The 14,594-nt window shown below is 39.7% G+C and overlaps 1 protein-coding gene and 1 pseudogene across 1 annotated transcript in view; both read left to right on the top strand.

Moving 5' to 3' along the window:
* USH2A (Usher syndrome 2A (autosomal recessive, mild)) overlaps window positions 1-14,594 on the top strand; it is a 939,168-nt gene that overhangs the window by 823,357 nt on the left and 101,217 nt on the right. The window lies entirely within an intron of this gene.
* On the top strand, window positions 12,365-12,870 carry LOC104998212 (annotated as a pseudogene).

The raw sequence follows: 14,594 nt of genomic DNA on the forward strand, positions 1-14,594 counted from the left end.
ACATTGAAGCCTGGCTTGGAGAATTTTGAGCATTACTTTGCTAGCATGCATGTGAGATGAGTATAATTGTGCACTAGTTTGAACATTCTTTGGCATTGCCTTTCTTTGGGATTGGAATGAAAACTGACCTTTTCCAGTCCTGTGGCCACTGCTGAATTTTCCACATTTGCTGGCATATTGAGTAGACATAGACAAAATCATCAGTTGAATATTTTCTTAATCAACAGCTAATACTATCATTAGTACATCAAGAAAACAATAGATTGGAAAAGTCTAGAGATCTCTTCACGATTAGAGATACCAAGGGAACTTTTCAAGAAAGTGTGAAAGTTGCTCAGTCACGTCCGACTCTGCGACCCCATGGACTATAATGTCCATGAAATTCTCCAAGCCAGAATACTGGAGTGGGTAGCCTTTCCCTTCTCCAGGGGATCATCTCAACCCAGGAATAGAACCCAGGTCTCCTTCATAGCAGGCAGATTCTTTACCAGTTGAGCCACAAGGGAAGACCAAGAATACAAGAGTGGGTAGCCTATCCCTTCTCCAGTGGATCTTCCTGACCCAGGAATTGAACTGGGGTCTCCTACCTTGCAGGTGGATTCTTTACCAACTGAGCCATCAGGGAAGCCCATTTCAAGGAAAGATAGCCACAATGAAGGACAGAAACAGTTAGGCTCTAACAGAAGCAGAAGAAATTAAGAAAGGTGGTCAGAATACACAGATGAACTGTATAGAAAACATTTTAATGACCTGGATAGCCATGGTGGTATGATCAGTCACCTAGAGTCAGACATCCTGGAATGTGAAGTCCAGTGGGCCTTAGGAAGCATCACTACGAACAAAGCTAGTGGAGGTGATGGAATTCTAGTTGAACTATTTCAAATCTTAAAAGATGATGCTGTGAAAGTGCTGCACTCGATATGACAGCAAATTTGGAAAACTCAGCAGTGGCCACAGGACTGGAAAAGTTAAATTTTCGTTCCAATCCCAAAGAAAGGCAGTGCCAAAGAATGTTCAAACTACTGCACAATTGCACTCATTTCACATGCTAGCAAGGTAATGCTCAAAATCCTTCGAGCTAGGCTTCAACAGTAAGTGAACCAAGAACTTCCAGATGTACAAGCTGGATTTTAAAAAGGCAGAGGGACCAGAGATCAAATTGCCAACAGCCTCTGGATCATAGGAAAAGCAAGAGGTTTCCAGAAAAAACATCTACTTCTGCTTCATTGACTGTTCTAAAGCTTTTGACTGTGTGGATCACAGCAAACTGGAAAATTCTAAAGAGATTGGAATACCAGACCACCTTACCTGTCTCCTGATAAACTTGTATGCAGGTCAAGAAGCAACAGTTAAAACCAGACATGAAACAACAGACTGGTTCAAATTTGGGAGAGGAGTACATCAGGCTGTATACTGTCACCCTGCTTATTTAACTTAAATGCAGAATACCTCGTGTGAAATGCTGGGCTGGATAATTCATAAGCTGGAATCAAGATTACTGGGAGAAGTATCAACAACTTCAGATATGTAGATAACACCCACCCTAATGGCAGAAAGTGAAAAGGAACTGAAGAGCCACTTGATGAGGGTGAAGGAGGAGAGTGAAAGAACCTACTTAAACATAAATATTCAAAAAAGTAAAATCATGGCATATGGCCCTCTTACCTCATGGCAAATAGAAGGAGGAAAAATGGAAACAGGGACAGACTTTTATTTTCTTGGACTCCAAAATCAATGTGGATGGTGACTGCATCCATGAAATTAAAAGATGCTTCCTCCTTGGAAGAAAAGTTATGATAAACCTAGAAACATATTAAAAAGCAGAGACATCACTTTGCCAACCAAGGTCCATATGGCTATGATTTTTTCAGTAGTCATATACAGATGTGAGAGTTGGACTATAAAGAAGGCTGAGCATGGATGTATTGATGCTTTTGCACCGTGGTGGTGGAAATGACTCTTGAGAGTCCTTTGGACAGTGAGGATATCAAACCAGTCAATCCTAAAGGAAATCATCCCTAAATATTCATTGAAGGATTCATGCTGAAGCTGAAGCTCCAATATTTTGGCCAACTGATGTGAAGAGCTGACTCCATTGGAAAGAAACTGATGGGAAAGATGGAGGGCAGGGGATGACAGAGGATGAGATAGTTGAATGCCATCATCAATTTGATGGATATGAATTTAAGCAAACTCCAGGAAATACTGAAGGACAGGAAAGCCTGGTGTGCTGCCGTTCACGGGGTTGGAAAGAGTGAAACACAACTGAGCGACTGAACAACAGCAACAAAACACAGAATTTTTAGGTGCAATTTTAGATACTGGATATCAAAGCATTTTCCATGTGGTCTCCTTGACAACATGAATTTTGTTTTGTCAATTTCTGATCAAAGATGCTTGGACTGTCAGTGTTTATATCTTATACTATGGCTGGTGAAAAAGCTTGTCTCATAAGTAAGAAATATCAAACTGGCCTCTTTTTTGTTCTTTATTTAGTTACGAATTTAGATATTCTATCTGAACCATGGTTTTCCATTTTTCAGGAACCTTGAAAGGTACCCATGTTTCCAAAGTAGTATAGTTAAAACCAGATAATATAATTCATGAACCACTTAGCATGGAGTCATAAACCACATCATGATGTACTGAAAGCTAATAAATGAGGTAAATATTTCTAGCTCCTCCACACTGTAAAACTCTTGTTCTTCCCTTTTCAGGGACTAATCCAGGACTTCATTCATTCATTCATTCACTTATCCAATTACTATGCCACCAGCATATGCAGCAGTAAATACAACAAAAAGAATACAAAAATTCTTTCCTTTTTAGGCTTTTATTCTAGTGAGGAAAGACAGTAAACAGGATAAATAAGCAAGTTAAAATATATGTGTATATTAATATGTGTGAATGTATGTGTATATATGAATGATAAGGGCAATGGAGAAAAACAGACCATAGATGAGGGATCAGCAAGTCTGTGCTCGCCTTTCAGGAGAGTATTATGTTGGCCAAGCATGGGACTAGGTAGAGTGTTGGCCTGGTGAGACAGGGAGAGTGAAACTTAATGTAAGGAGGCCACGGAAAGCTTAAAAGAAGGTGACACTGGAGCAGGGCTTTGAAGGTGAAAACCATACAGTTAACTGGGAGAAAAAATTTTACTTCAGGAGGAGGGATATACAATCAGATTCTGGGCTTTAGGAGTCTGGGTTTGGCTCCTGCCTGTTCCTTTAATTCCCCAAACCCATTAGTATGTGCATTGACCTTCAGCCTAGGATTCTGAAAGGTCAGGTTCAACCACTGACATCCCTGTGATGCCCCGTTGACAAGTAAATGCTTCATAGCTTGGGGACTTAAGGCTCAGCCACCAGCTGAGTTGTGTAATGTAGACATTTTCCCAGTTTACAGATCTGCTCTTTGAGTCTGTAACATTCACGTACTGGTAACGAAGGCTACCTTGAATGCCAGTCCATCATCCGGGTGTCTGACTTCCTTCATTTCCTCCCATATCATCTTCCAAAATATCCCCACATTCCAGGTAAACCAGAATAAAATGAATTCATTGGAAAATAAAAGTCTCTTATTACTATATCCAGCTTTAAGCCCAGGAACTCTTAATAATTTCCCAAATCTTTCTCCAGGTTTTTTTCCTAATCCCATTTTTATAATCTATAGCCCCAAAATTAAATAGTAAGGGTAACCACCTGAAAACATCAGGTATACAGTATTGGGTGAAAAGAAGAGAATGAATATTTATATACACAACACAAAGTACAGTCTATAGACTTTATTTCTATAATAGGTCATAAGGCCAGTTGTGGTATTTATGACTTCCCTTTCTTATATCCCTAACAAATTGGGGTTATTTGGCTGATGAGCACAACCAAATTCATTCCTGAATGATCTGAGTTCTTGGTGGTCTTGCCTCCATAAACTTGCAGTGATCTTACATTAGCCTGGCAGAAGGTAATCGAAGTAACAGGCAACAATTTTCTGCCTTCAATTCAAGGAAGGTGTTATAGAATCATTCTTCTTCTAAATTAGCAGATTCCAGAGTCTTAGTTATAGTAAATAAAGCTTTTACAAATTGATCTTTAGTCTCATTATGTTTGCAAGGAAGCCTCTCCTTGTACCTTTTTACCCCCAGTCTTCTGGGATTTCTGCATCAGATGTGATGGTCAAATAGCTAACTGTAAATGCTCTTCTGACTCTTAAGATTCTAGAAATTTTAAATTTGTTTTAGTTTGCTGAAATCTTACATTGGATGATACAATGACTACTCTTCTATCACATATACCTAGTACATTTCATGTGTATTGCTATTTAAAGCTCTTTCCATGCTGTGGAGTTTTTTTGTCACTGCTTAATTTAAGCACATAATAACTTCTTTAGTGCTAGTTTCCATGTGTTTTTACAATGCTTTCTTGAATGTGAGTTTTGCATTCCTAATGAGTTGCAGTACCTGAAATCTAAGATTTGAACACTTTCTACTTCTTTTCCACTCCCTTTAGTGCTTAGCACCATGTTAGAAAAAGTAGATGCTCAATCGGTATTTGACCGTGGATTTGACTCTCAGGCCATAAACCTATCTCAGCATTTTTCGTTGGTGAGATCTTTAAACAAAGCATAAAATCAAATTTATAAATAAATCAAGTGTACTTCAATTATAAAAAAACAGGTGCCCTTTGAAATCAAATCATTTCCTTAGCTGCTTCTAATAGCAAGGATCTGAGCACTTTTACTGAACCCCATGAACAGTATGAAAAGGCAGAAAGATATGACATTGAAGGATGAGCCCCCAGGTCAGTAGGTGTCCAATATAGTACTGGGGAAGGGTGGAGGAATAGCTGCAGAAAGAATGAAGAGCCTGAGCCAAAGCAGAAACAACACCCAGCTGTGGTTGTGTCCAGTGCAAGTAAAGCCCGATGCTCTAAAGAACAATATTAGAAACCCAGAATGTTAGGTCCATGAATCAAGGCAAATTGGAAGTGGTCAGACAGGAGATGGCAAGAGTGAACACTGACATTTTAGGAATCAGCGAGCTAAAATGGCCAGGAATGGGTGAATTTAACTCAGATGACCATTATATCTACTACTGTGGGCAAGAATCCCTTAGAAGAAATGGGGTAGCCCTCATAGTCAACAAAAGAGTCCTAAATGCAGTATTTAGGTACAATCTCAAAAATGACAGAATGATCTCAGTTCGTTTCCAAGGCAAACCATTCAACATCACAGTAATCCAAGTCTATGCCCCTACCAGTAATGCTGAAGAAGATGAAGACTAATCTGTGAGGACCTACAAGAACTCCTAGAACTAACACTAAATATGTATGTGTGTGTATATGTGTCTGTGTGTGTGTGTGTGTGTGTATGTACTTTTCTTCATAGAGGACTGGGATACAAAACTAAGAAGTCAAGAGATACTTGGCATAAAGGCAAGTTTGGCCTTGGAGTAGAAAATGAAGCAGGGCAAAGGCTAACGGACTTTTGGCAAGAGAACACAATGGTCATAGCAAACACCTTCTTTTAGCAGCACAAGAGACAACTGTATACATGGACATCACCAGATGGTCAGTACCAAAATCAGATTGATTATATTCTTTGTAGCTGAAGATGGAGAAGCTCTATGAAGTTAGCAAAAACAAGACCTGGATCAGACTATGGCACAGATCTTAAGCTCATTATTGCAAAATTCAGGCTCACTCAAATTGAAAAATGTAGGGAAAACCACTAGGCCATTCAGGTATGACCTAAATCAAATCCCTTATGATTATAAAGTGGAGGTGATGAATAGATTCAACAATTGATCTGGTAGACAGAGGTCCTGAGGGACTATGGACAAAGGCTCCTAACATTGTACAGGAGGTGGTGACAAAAGCTATCCTCAAGAAAAAAGAAATGCAGCAAGGCAAAATGGTTATCTGAGGAGGTTTTACAAATAGCTGAGAAAAAAAAAGGGCAAGACAAAGAAAGGGAAAAACATACCCAACTGAATGCAGAGTTCCAAAGAATAGCAAGGAGAGGTAAGAAAGCCTTCTTCAGTGAGCAATGCAAGAAATAGAAGAAAACAATAGAACGCAAAAGACTAGCCTTCTCTTTAATAAAACTGGAGATACCAAGGGAACATTTCATGCAAAGATGGGCACAATAAAGGTCAGAAATGGCAAAGACCTAACAGAAGCAGAAGAGATTAAGTAGAAGTGGCAAGAATACACAGAAGAACTATACAAAAAGGTCTTAATGACCCAGGTAACCATGATGGGTGTGATCACTCAACTAGAGGCAGACATCCTGGATTGTGAAGTCAAGTGGGCCTTAGGAAGAATCATTATGAACAAAGCTAGTGGAGGTGATGGAATTCCAGTTGAGGTATTTCAAATCCTAAAAGATGATGCCATTAAAGTACTGCACTTAATATGCCAGCAAATTTGGAAAACTCAGCAGTGGCTACAGACTGGAAAAGGTCGGTTTTCATTCCATTCCCCAAAGAAGGCAATGTCAAAAATGTTCAAATTACTGTACAATTATTCTCATTTCACATGCTAGCAAGTTTATGCTCAACATCTTTCAAGCTAGGCTTCAGTAGTATGTGAACCAAGAGCTTCCAGATGTACCAGCTGGATTTAGAAAAGGCAGAGAAACCAGAAATCAAATTGCCAACACTGATTGGATCATAGAAAAAGCAAGAGAATTAAAAAAAAAATCTACTTCTGCTTCATTACGCTAAAGCCTTTGACTGTGTGGATCACAACAAACTTGGAAAATTCTTAAAGAGATGGGAATACCAGACCACCTTACTTGCCTCCTGAGAAACCTGTATGTAGGACAAGAAGCAGCAGTTAGAACTGGACATGGAAAAACACACTGGTTCAAAATTGGGAAAGGAGTACATCAAGGCTATATATTGTCACCCTGCTTGTTTAACTTATATGCAGAGTACATCATGCAAAATGTTGGGCTGGATGACTCATAAACTGGAATCAAGACTGTCAGGAGAAATAAATATAAACAACCTCAGATATGCAGCTGATACCACTTCAATGGCAGAAAGTGAAGAGGAACTAAAGAACCTCTTGTTGAAGGTGAAAGAAGAGAGTGACAAAGCTGACTTAAAACTCAGCATTCAACAAATGAAGATCATGGCAACAGGTCCCATCACTTCATGGTGAATAAATGGGGAAAAACTGGAAACAGTGACAGATTTTATTTTCTTGGGCTCCAAAATCACTGCAGATGGTGACTGCAGCCATGAAATTAAAAGATGCTGTTCCTTGGAAGAAAAGCTGTTACAAACCTAGGGAGTGTATTAAAAAGCAGAATCATCACTTTGCTGACAAAGGTCCACGTAGTCAAGGCTGTGATCTTTCCAATAGTCATGTATGGATGTGTGAGCTGGACCATAAAGAAGGCTGAGCACCTAAAAAGTTGATGTTTTTGAACTGTGGTGCTGGATAAGACTCTTGAGAGTCCCTTAGATAGCAAGGAAGTCAGGCCAGTCAATCCTAAAGGAAATCAACTATCAAACCTGAATATTCATTGGAAGGACTCATGCTGAAGCTGAAGCTCCAATACTTTGGCCACCTGAGTTTGAAGAGACAACTCACTGGAAAAGGCCCTGATGCTGGGAAAGTCAGAGAAGGCAATGGCACCCAACTCCAGTACTCTTGCCTGGAAAATCCCGTGGACAGAGGAGCCTGGTAGGCTATGGTCCATTGGATTGCTAAGAGTCCGACATGACTGAGCAACTTCACTTTCACTTTTCACTTTCCTGCATTAGAGAAGGAAATGGCAACCCACTCCAGTGTTCTTGCCTGGAGAATCCCAGGGATGGGGGAGCCTGGTGAGGTGCCATCTATGGGGTCACACAAAATCGGACACAACTGAAGTGACTTAGCAGCACCAACAGCTGGGAAAGCTTGAGGGCAAGAGGAGAAGGGATTGACAGAGGATGAGGTGGTTGGATGGCATCACTGATTCAGTGGACACCGAAGAAGTTCTGAGCAAGCTCCAGGAGATAGTGAAGGACAGGGAAGCCTGGTGCACTGCAGTTCATGGGGTCACGAAGAGTTGGACATGATTTAGTGACTGAACAACGACTATGTACCAGGCTCTTTCAGAAGGTCATCCAGTTTAATCCTTACAAAAGTCCATGAGAGATATATTAACTGTTAGAAACCAAGACTCATAAAAAGTAGGTAATTTGCCAAATGTCCCCTCTAGTATGAGTGACAGAGTGGTCTTCTAACTCTAAGTTAACTGCTTTTATTTTTATTAAAGGACCTCAGCTCTCAGAGCTTACCTCATTCCCCAGACATTAGTCACAGGGCTTCTCAGAGAATTTCTTCTTGCATTAAAGAGACCATTTTTGTTTTTTTGCTAAAACAGGGCAAGCAAAGTAATAGATTGCAGAATAATTTTAATAATGCATTTAAGATGCCAAACTCATACCACACCGTCTATCCTCAGTGAGAAACTTTTTTTTTTCTGTTTTGTCCAACGGTCTAAAAACAATCTTTGACTTGCCTCAATGAAAATAAGAACCACAACTTCTAGCTCTTAGAACAAATATAAGTTGTTTTTATTTTTAATTAAGTATGCTTAGCTTAAGTACGTTTTCTCTTAAGGTGTAATGACTAAACCGTGATCATTTCTTTTTGTTTATTCATTTAAAGTGCAAATAAAAGCAGATAATCAATAGATCATAATCTAAAACAGGAGGATTTACAAGTTAATAAGCTTGAGTCAATAGATATTCCATAGTGAAGCCTTCAATGCTGAACCTGACATAATTTGCTTTGCACTAAGCTAGTTGACTTAATGCTTTAATTTAATGCCAATATTAACTGAAAAATCCAAAGAAAAGGGGAAATTTTAAATCCTATTATACTAAAATGTTTTCAAAGCAACAACACAATCATGTCACAACTGCTTAAGTATGCCACCAGCATCTGCCTAAACTGCCTGCATGCTGCGTGCCTGCTAAGTAGCTTTAGTAGTGTCTGACTCTTTGCAGTCCTATGGACCGCAGCCCACCAGACTTCTCTGTCCATGGGGTTCTCCAGTCAAGAATATTGGAGTGGGTTGCCATTCCCTTCTCCAGGGGATCTTCCTGACCCTGGGATCAAACCCTCATCTCTTATGTCTCCTGCATCAGTAGGCAGGTTCTTTACCGCTCGTGCCACCTGGGAAGCCCTGACTGCCTGGGCTCTGGTCGTTGGTAACAGTTAACCCCTTGGGGCCTGGCATATGTGAATTTTGGAAGATGACCTTCCTTTGCAGTATCTTTTCTTAGCATCAAGTGTTATCATTGTTCAGTCTTATAACATCTGCTTTTCCTGACTTGCATGCAGACCACTGGAGTTGTGTTTATTTTGAAAGCTGTGTTATTTTGAATCTTTCTATTCCCCTTGATTCCTCTTGAGATTCTTCTTCATAAAACAGAGTAGTAAACAGGTCAGAGAGCAGAGGAAGTCTTTCTGGGTCCCTGGAAGGAAGAAGTGAGACCCTTTCTTTATAGAGAAGTAGTGTAGATTGGCTTCCACCTTCTGAAATCTGGTGGGACTATTGGGGGTATATTCAGGGTTATGAGCCTGGACTCTATAGTCAGAATGCCTCCCCTCAAATCCTGGTTCTGCCTCCTATAATTATATCAGTTCAGTTCAGTTGCTCAGTAGTGTCCGACTCTTTGAGACCCCATGGACTGCAGCACACCAGGCTTCCCTGTCCATCACCAACTCCTGGAGCTTGCTTAAACTCATGTCCATTGAGTCGGTGATGCCATCCAACCATCTCATCCTCTGTTGTCCCCTTCTCCTCCTGCCTTCAATCAGGGTCTTTTCAAATGAGTCAGTTCTTTCCATCAGGTGGCCAAAGTATTGAAGCTTCAACTTCAGCATCAGTCCGTCTAATGAATATTCAGGACTGATTTCCTTTAGGATGAACTGGTTGGATCTCCTTGCAGTCCAAGGGACTCTCAAGAGTCTTCTCCAACACCACAGTTCAAAAGCATCAATTCTTCAGCACTCAGCTTTCTTTATCATCCAACTCTCACATCCATACATGGCTACTGGAAAAACTATAGCTTTGACAAGATGAACCTTGGTTGGCAAAGTAATGTCTCTGCTTTTTATTTTTTTATTTTTCCTCTCATATTTTATTTTTAATAATTAAAAAAAATACAACGATGTAAAATGCACCACAATGCTGTCTTTTAAAATATTCAGAGACCTGATGAAAAGGGAATATGAAGGTGCTAATTCTCTATTTAACTTTATAAAGATAATAATTCATATTCAAGTATATTCTCTTAGTGTTTAAAAAATATCCTTTATTTTAAATTAGACAGGATTGAAAGACGAACTCAGTCAGTACTCTTTGGAATCAAATCATAACACAAGAACCTTATCTCATATATTGCTGTACAGTCACATGACGATTTTACTTTGGAGAATTTTAATAGAAAGAATATAAGCAATAAACTAACTTCAAACTTGATTTTGCAAAATGTAAGATTCAAGGAATTTAAAAAGCTTTACTTAATATATTTACATTATTTCTTTTGCAAATTGCAGTGTTTTTTTTTATATCTTTTTTTTAATAATTTTATTTTATTTTTAAACTTTACAATATTGTATTGGTTTTGCCAAACATCGAAATGAATCCACCACAGGTATACACATGTTCCCCATCCTGAACCCTCCTCCCTCCTCCCTCCCCATACCATCCCTCTGGGTCGTCCCAGTGCACCAGACCCAAGCATCCAGTATTGTGCATCGAACCTGGACTGGCGACTTGTTTCATATATGATATTATACGTATTTCAATGCCATTCTCCCAAATCATCCCACCCTCTCCCTCTCCCACAGAGTCCAAAAGACTGTTCTATACATCAGTGTCTCTTTTGCTGTCTCGTATACAGGGTTATTGTTATTATTAATATGCTGTCTATGTTGGTCATAACTTGTCTTCCAAGGAGTAAACATCTTTTTATTTCATGACTGCAGTCACCATCTGCAATGATTTTGGAGCCCAAAAAAATAGTCTGCTGCTGTTTCCCCATCTATTTGCCATGAAGTGATGGGACCAGATGCCATGATCTCAGTTTCCTGAATGTTGAGCTTGAATCCAACTTTTTCATTCTCCTCTTTTACTTTCACTCTCCTCTTTTACTTTCATCAGGCTCTTTAGCTCTTCTTCACTTTCTGCCATGCTGTGCTATGCTATGCTAAGTCACTTCAGTCGTGTCCAACTCTGTGTGACCCCATAGACAGCAGCCACCAGGCTCCCCCATCCATGGGATTTTCCAGGCAAGAGTACTGGAGTGGGGTGCCATTGCCTTCTCCACTTTCTGCCATAGACAATCATAATTATATGACCATGGACTATTTGCTTCAACTTTACATCCATTTCCTTATCTGAAAATGAGGATAATAGCAGTGCTATCTCATGAGATTGCTTTAAGGATTAATATACATAAAGCACTTGAAAAGTGCTTACCCTATAGCATGTACTCACTGTCTTAACCCTTTGAGAAACTATTTATGAAAAGGATGAAAAGTACATAGACTATATGCTACAAATCACTTTGAAAGCAGCAGCACTGAATGTAGTAGTCAGATATGTCTTTCTGCACTGCTTTGTATGCACAACAAAAGTCCTAATGTATTCCATTTGTTACCACCCTCACAGCCTCATTTGTGAGTTCCCAGTCTGGTTTTCATTTTGTGCCATTGCTGGTTGCACTATAGCCAAAGTGGCGGTGTGTTTGGACTGCCCTTTAAGTAGGCCAGCTTTAGCTTTCTGGTCCCATCATTGTCACCAAAAACAAATCAGTTCGCTTTTCTAAAATAAATGGACTATAAGTTATGCACTGGTTTTTACCATAGGGTGAAAGTGAAAGTCGCTCAGTCATGTCTGACTCTTTGCAACCCCATGAACCTTACAGTCCATGGAATTCTCCAAGCCAGAATACTGGAGTGGGTAGCCTTTCCCTTCTCCAGAGGATCTTCCCAACGCAGGGATCAAACCCAGGTCTCCCGCGTTGCAGGCCGCACTCTTCTATTCAGGAAGGATACTCGGAAAACAAAGAACAGAAAGCTCATTGATTTTTATGATGAACATTTTTTCACATTTCTCCACCTCTCTCTGAAACCACATGCAACTAAGTCTTACCATCAGTGTAAGTGGCAGTTATTACCTACTTGTCATTTCCTGGGTCTGGATGAACTTGATCAATGCCATTCACACTCCTGTCACTTCAGTTGAGTTACCTACACTGCCGGTACTACACACGTAGCATTTAACTGCCACTTAAAATGTCTTCAAAAAGATTATACTATGGGCCCTCTGTCAGCCAGCTGGTGCGACCATGAAGGTCTACATCCTGTCCTTTTGCTACGAGGAGAGTGACCTGGAGCAGGGATACACGGTGTTTAAGATAGAAGTGCTAATGAATGGAAGAAAACATTTTGTTGAAAAAAGGTACAGCGAATTACATGCCCTGCACAAAAAGCTTAAGAAAGATATTAAAACCCCAGAAATTCCTTCTAAACATGTTTGGAACTGGATCCCAAATGTTGGAACAGCGATGACAAGGTTTGAAACCTATTTACAGGCTGTCATTCTGGAAAATGAAGAACTTCCCAAACTATTTCTTGATTTCCTAAATGTTCAACATTTGCCCTCTCTACCAAAGACAGAGAGTTGTGGATCTTTTGATGAGACAGAGTCTGAAGAGTAAAGCAAACTGTTCCACCAGCCGGTGCTGCTGTTCTCAGGGATCCATACGTCTTGCTTACAGCCCGTGATTTTCCAAATGTGGTTACTGAAGAAGTTCTCCATGGGATATTTTACCCTCATCTACAACCCAGGTAGAAATCATCCATGGCTAGAAGAAGCTGAAGCTGGTTTTGAAGTCGTAGTCAAGGAAATTGATACCTACCAAATTAACCTAAACTCTATGACATAACAGTTCTCTCTTGCTAGTGGTAAAATTCACAGTCCCAGCTTAATTCAGAGCAGGGGCATTTCCATCGGAATGGTGCCTTTAAAATAGAAACCAAATCGGGGTGGTGCTGAGGTTAAGGCCAAATGTTTAAGAAGTAGAATGTAGCTGCCAATTTAGAAATCCCAGAAAAGAAGACTAAAGAACATCTTTGGGACCTCCAAGTGTAGCAGAACGGTTCCTCTCCACTTCAGTCACACCATTTGCTGATTGAAAATCTTACCCTGAATCGTTATGAGACTGATCAGCTTTGGTACATTTTTTTTGTTCAGATTCTATGACACACTAATCTTTTCATCGTGAGATTTTCCTCAGCCAGTGATAGATAACATTCTGAAATGCTGGCACCAGGAGAGCATTACAGAAACGCACTGCTAAATGTGAGGAAGGAACTAAACTGGAAATGAAATTATACTGACCATACTAGGGCATTTAAAAAATCTCGGCATTTTAATTTGCATTACAGTGGAGTTGCATCCTATGCAGGGATTTACTTCCAATGTCAGCCCATAAAGTAGACTGAGGTATCAAGACTGACCTTGAAAGCCCTTTAGAATGGTGCCATATCGGAAATCTCCATCCATGACAGCCAGTTTTTCCTCCCGTGTTGGAAGAGAGAACTGTTTCTTCAGTTGAAGACCAATTAAAGTTGTTGGTGCTTGTTTAGGGACTATTTTATAGAAGAAGTACTAACCTTTAAATGCTAGAATTATACTTACCCTTGCAAGATGCTTGCCCTATAAAAGGTACATGTGAACTGACAGTAGCTGAGGGAACACCAGATTGACAACTCTCATCTCGGTTTACTCAAGGGTATCCATTCATTGAATAGGTGGTATAATTGCCAGATTGATTGTTATTTTCCTTTTTGCTTATCATTTCCTTTTCACTGACCTCATACGTTGAATTAATATAAATTAAATGGGTTTATGATGCACCTCCATTGTAAATCTTACAGACATTCAGATTTTGACTAATAAAGAATAAAAGCATATATTCAGCCTGTATATGTGTGCTATCTTTGGTCATTTCCTTGAAAACTAATTAGTAGCTAGCTTATTTATGATTAATAGATTAATAAGCTTCTGTGTGGGAGAAAATTATTTAAATTCAAAACTAATAAGTAAATCATGGTTTTTGACTAGGCTCTAAACATACAGATTTAAAGCTTGCTGCAAACTCTTGGTGATGTATTTATGCTAGATGTGTTAATACATATGGAAGCAAGTAAGGACTGAATAATCAAGGGTCATCAACCAAAAATGACTGAATAGTCAAGTGTTGGAGATATTTTTTAAGTGTTTTTGTCATGAGCTATTTTGGGTTAAATAAAAATGAAGAACCAAAAAAAGAAAGATTACACTATAATTTAGCATTAAAATGAAGTTATTTATTGTATACACAGAAAGACATGAGAGCCTCAGTTCAGTTCAGTTGCTCAGTCGTGTCCAAGTCTTTGCAACCCTATGAATCGCAGCACGCCAGGCCTCCCTGTCCATCACCAACTCCCAGAGTTCACTCAGACTCATGTCCATTGAGTCGGTGATGCCATCCAACCATCTCATCCTCTGTCGTCCCCTTCTCCTCCTGCCCC

This window comes from Bison bison, unplaced genomic scaffold (genome assembly GCF_000754665.1).
Source record: "Bison bison bison isolate TAMUID 2011002044 unplaced genomic scaffold, Bison_UMD1.0 scf7180017864325, whole genome shotgun sequence".
Taxonomy (NCBI): Eukaryota; Metazoa; Chordata; class Mammalia; order Artiodactyla; family Bovidae; genus Bison; species Bison bison.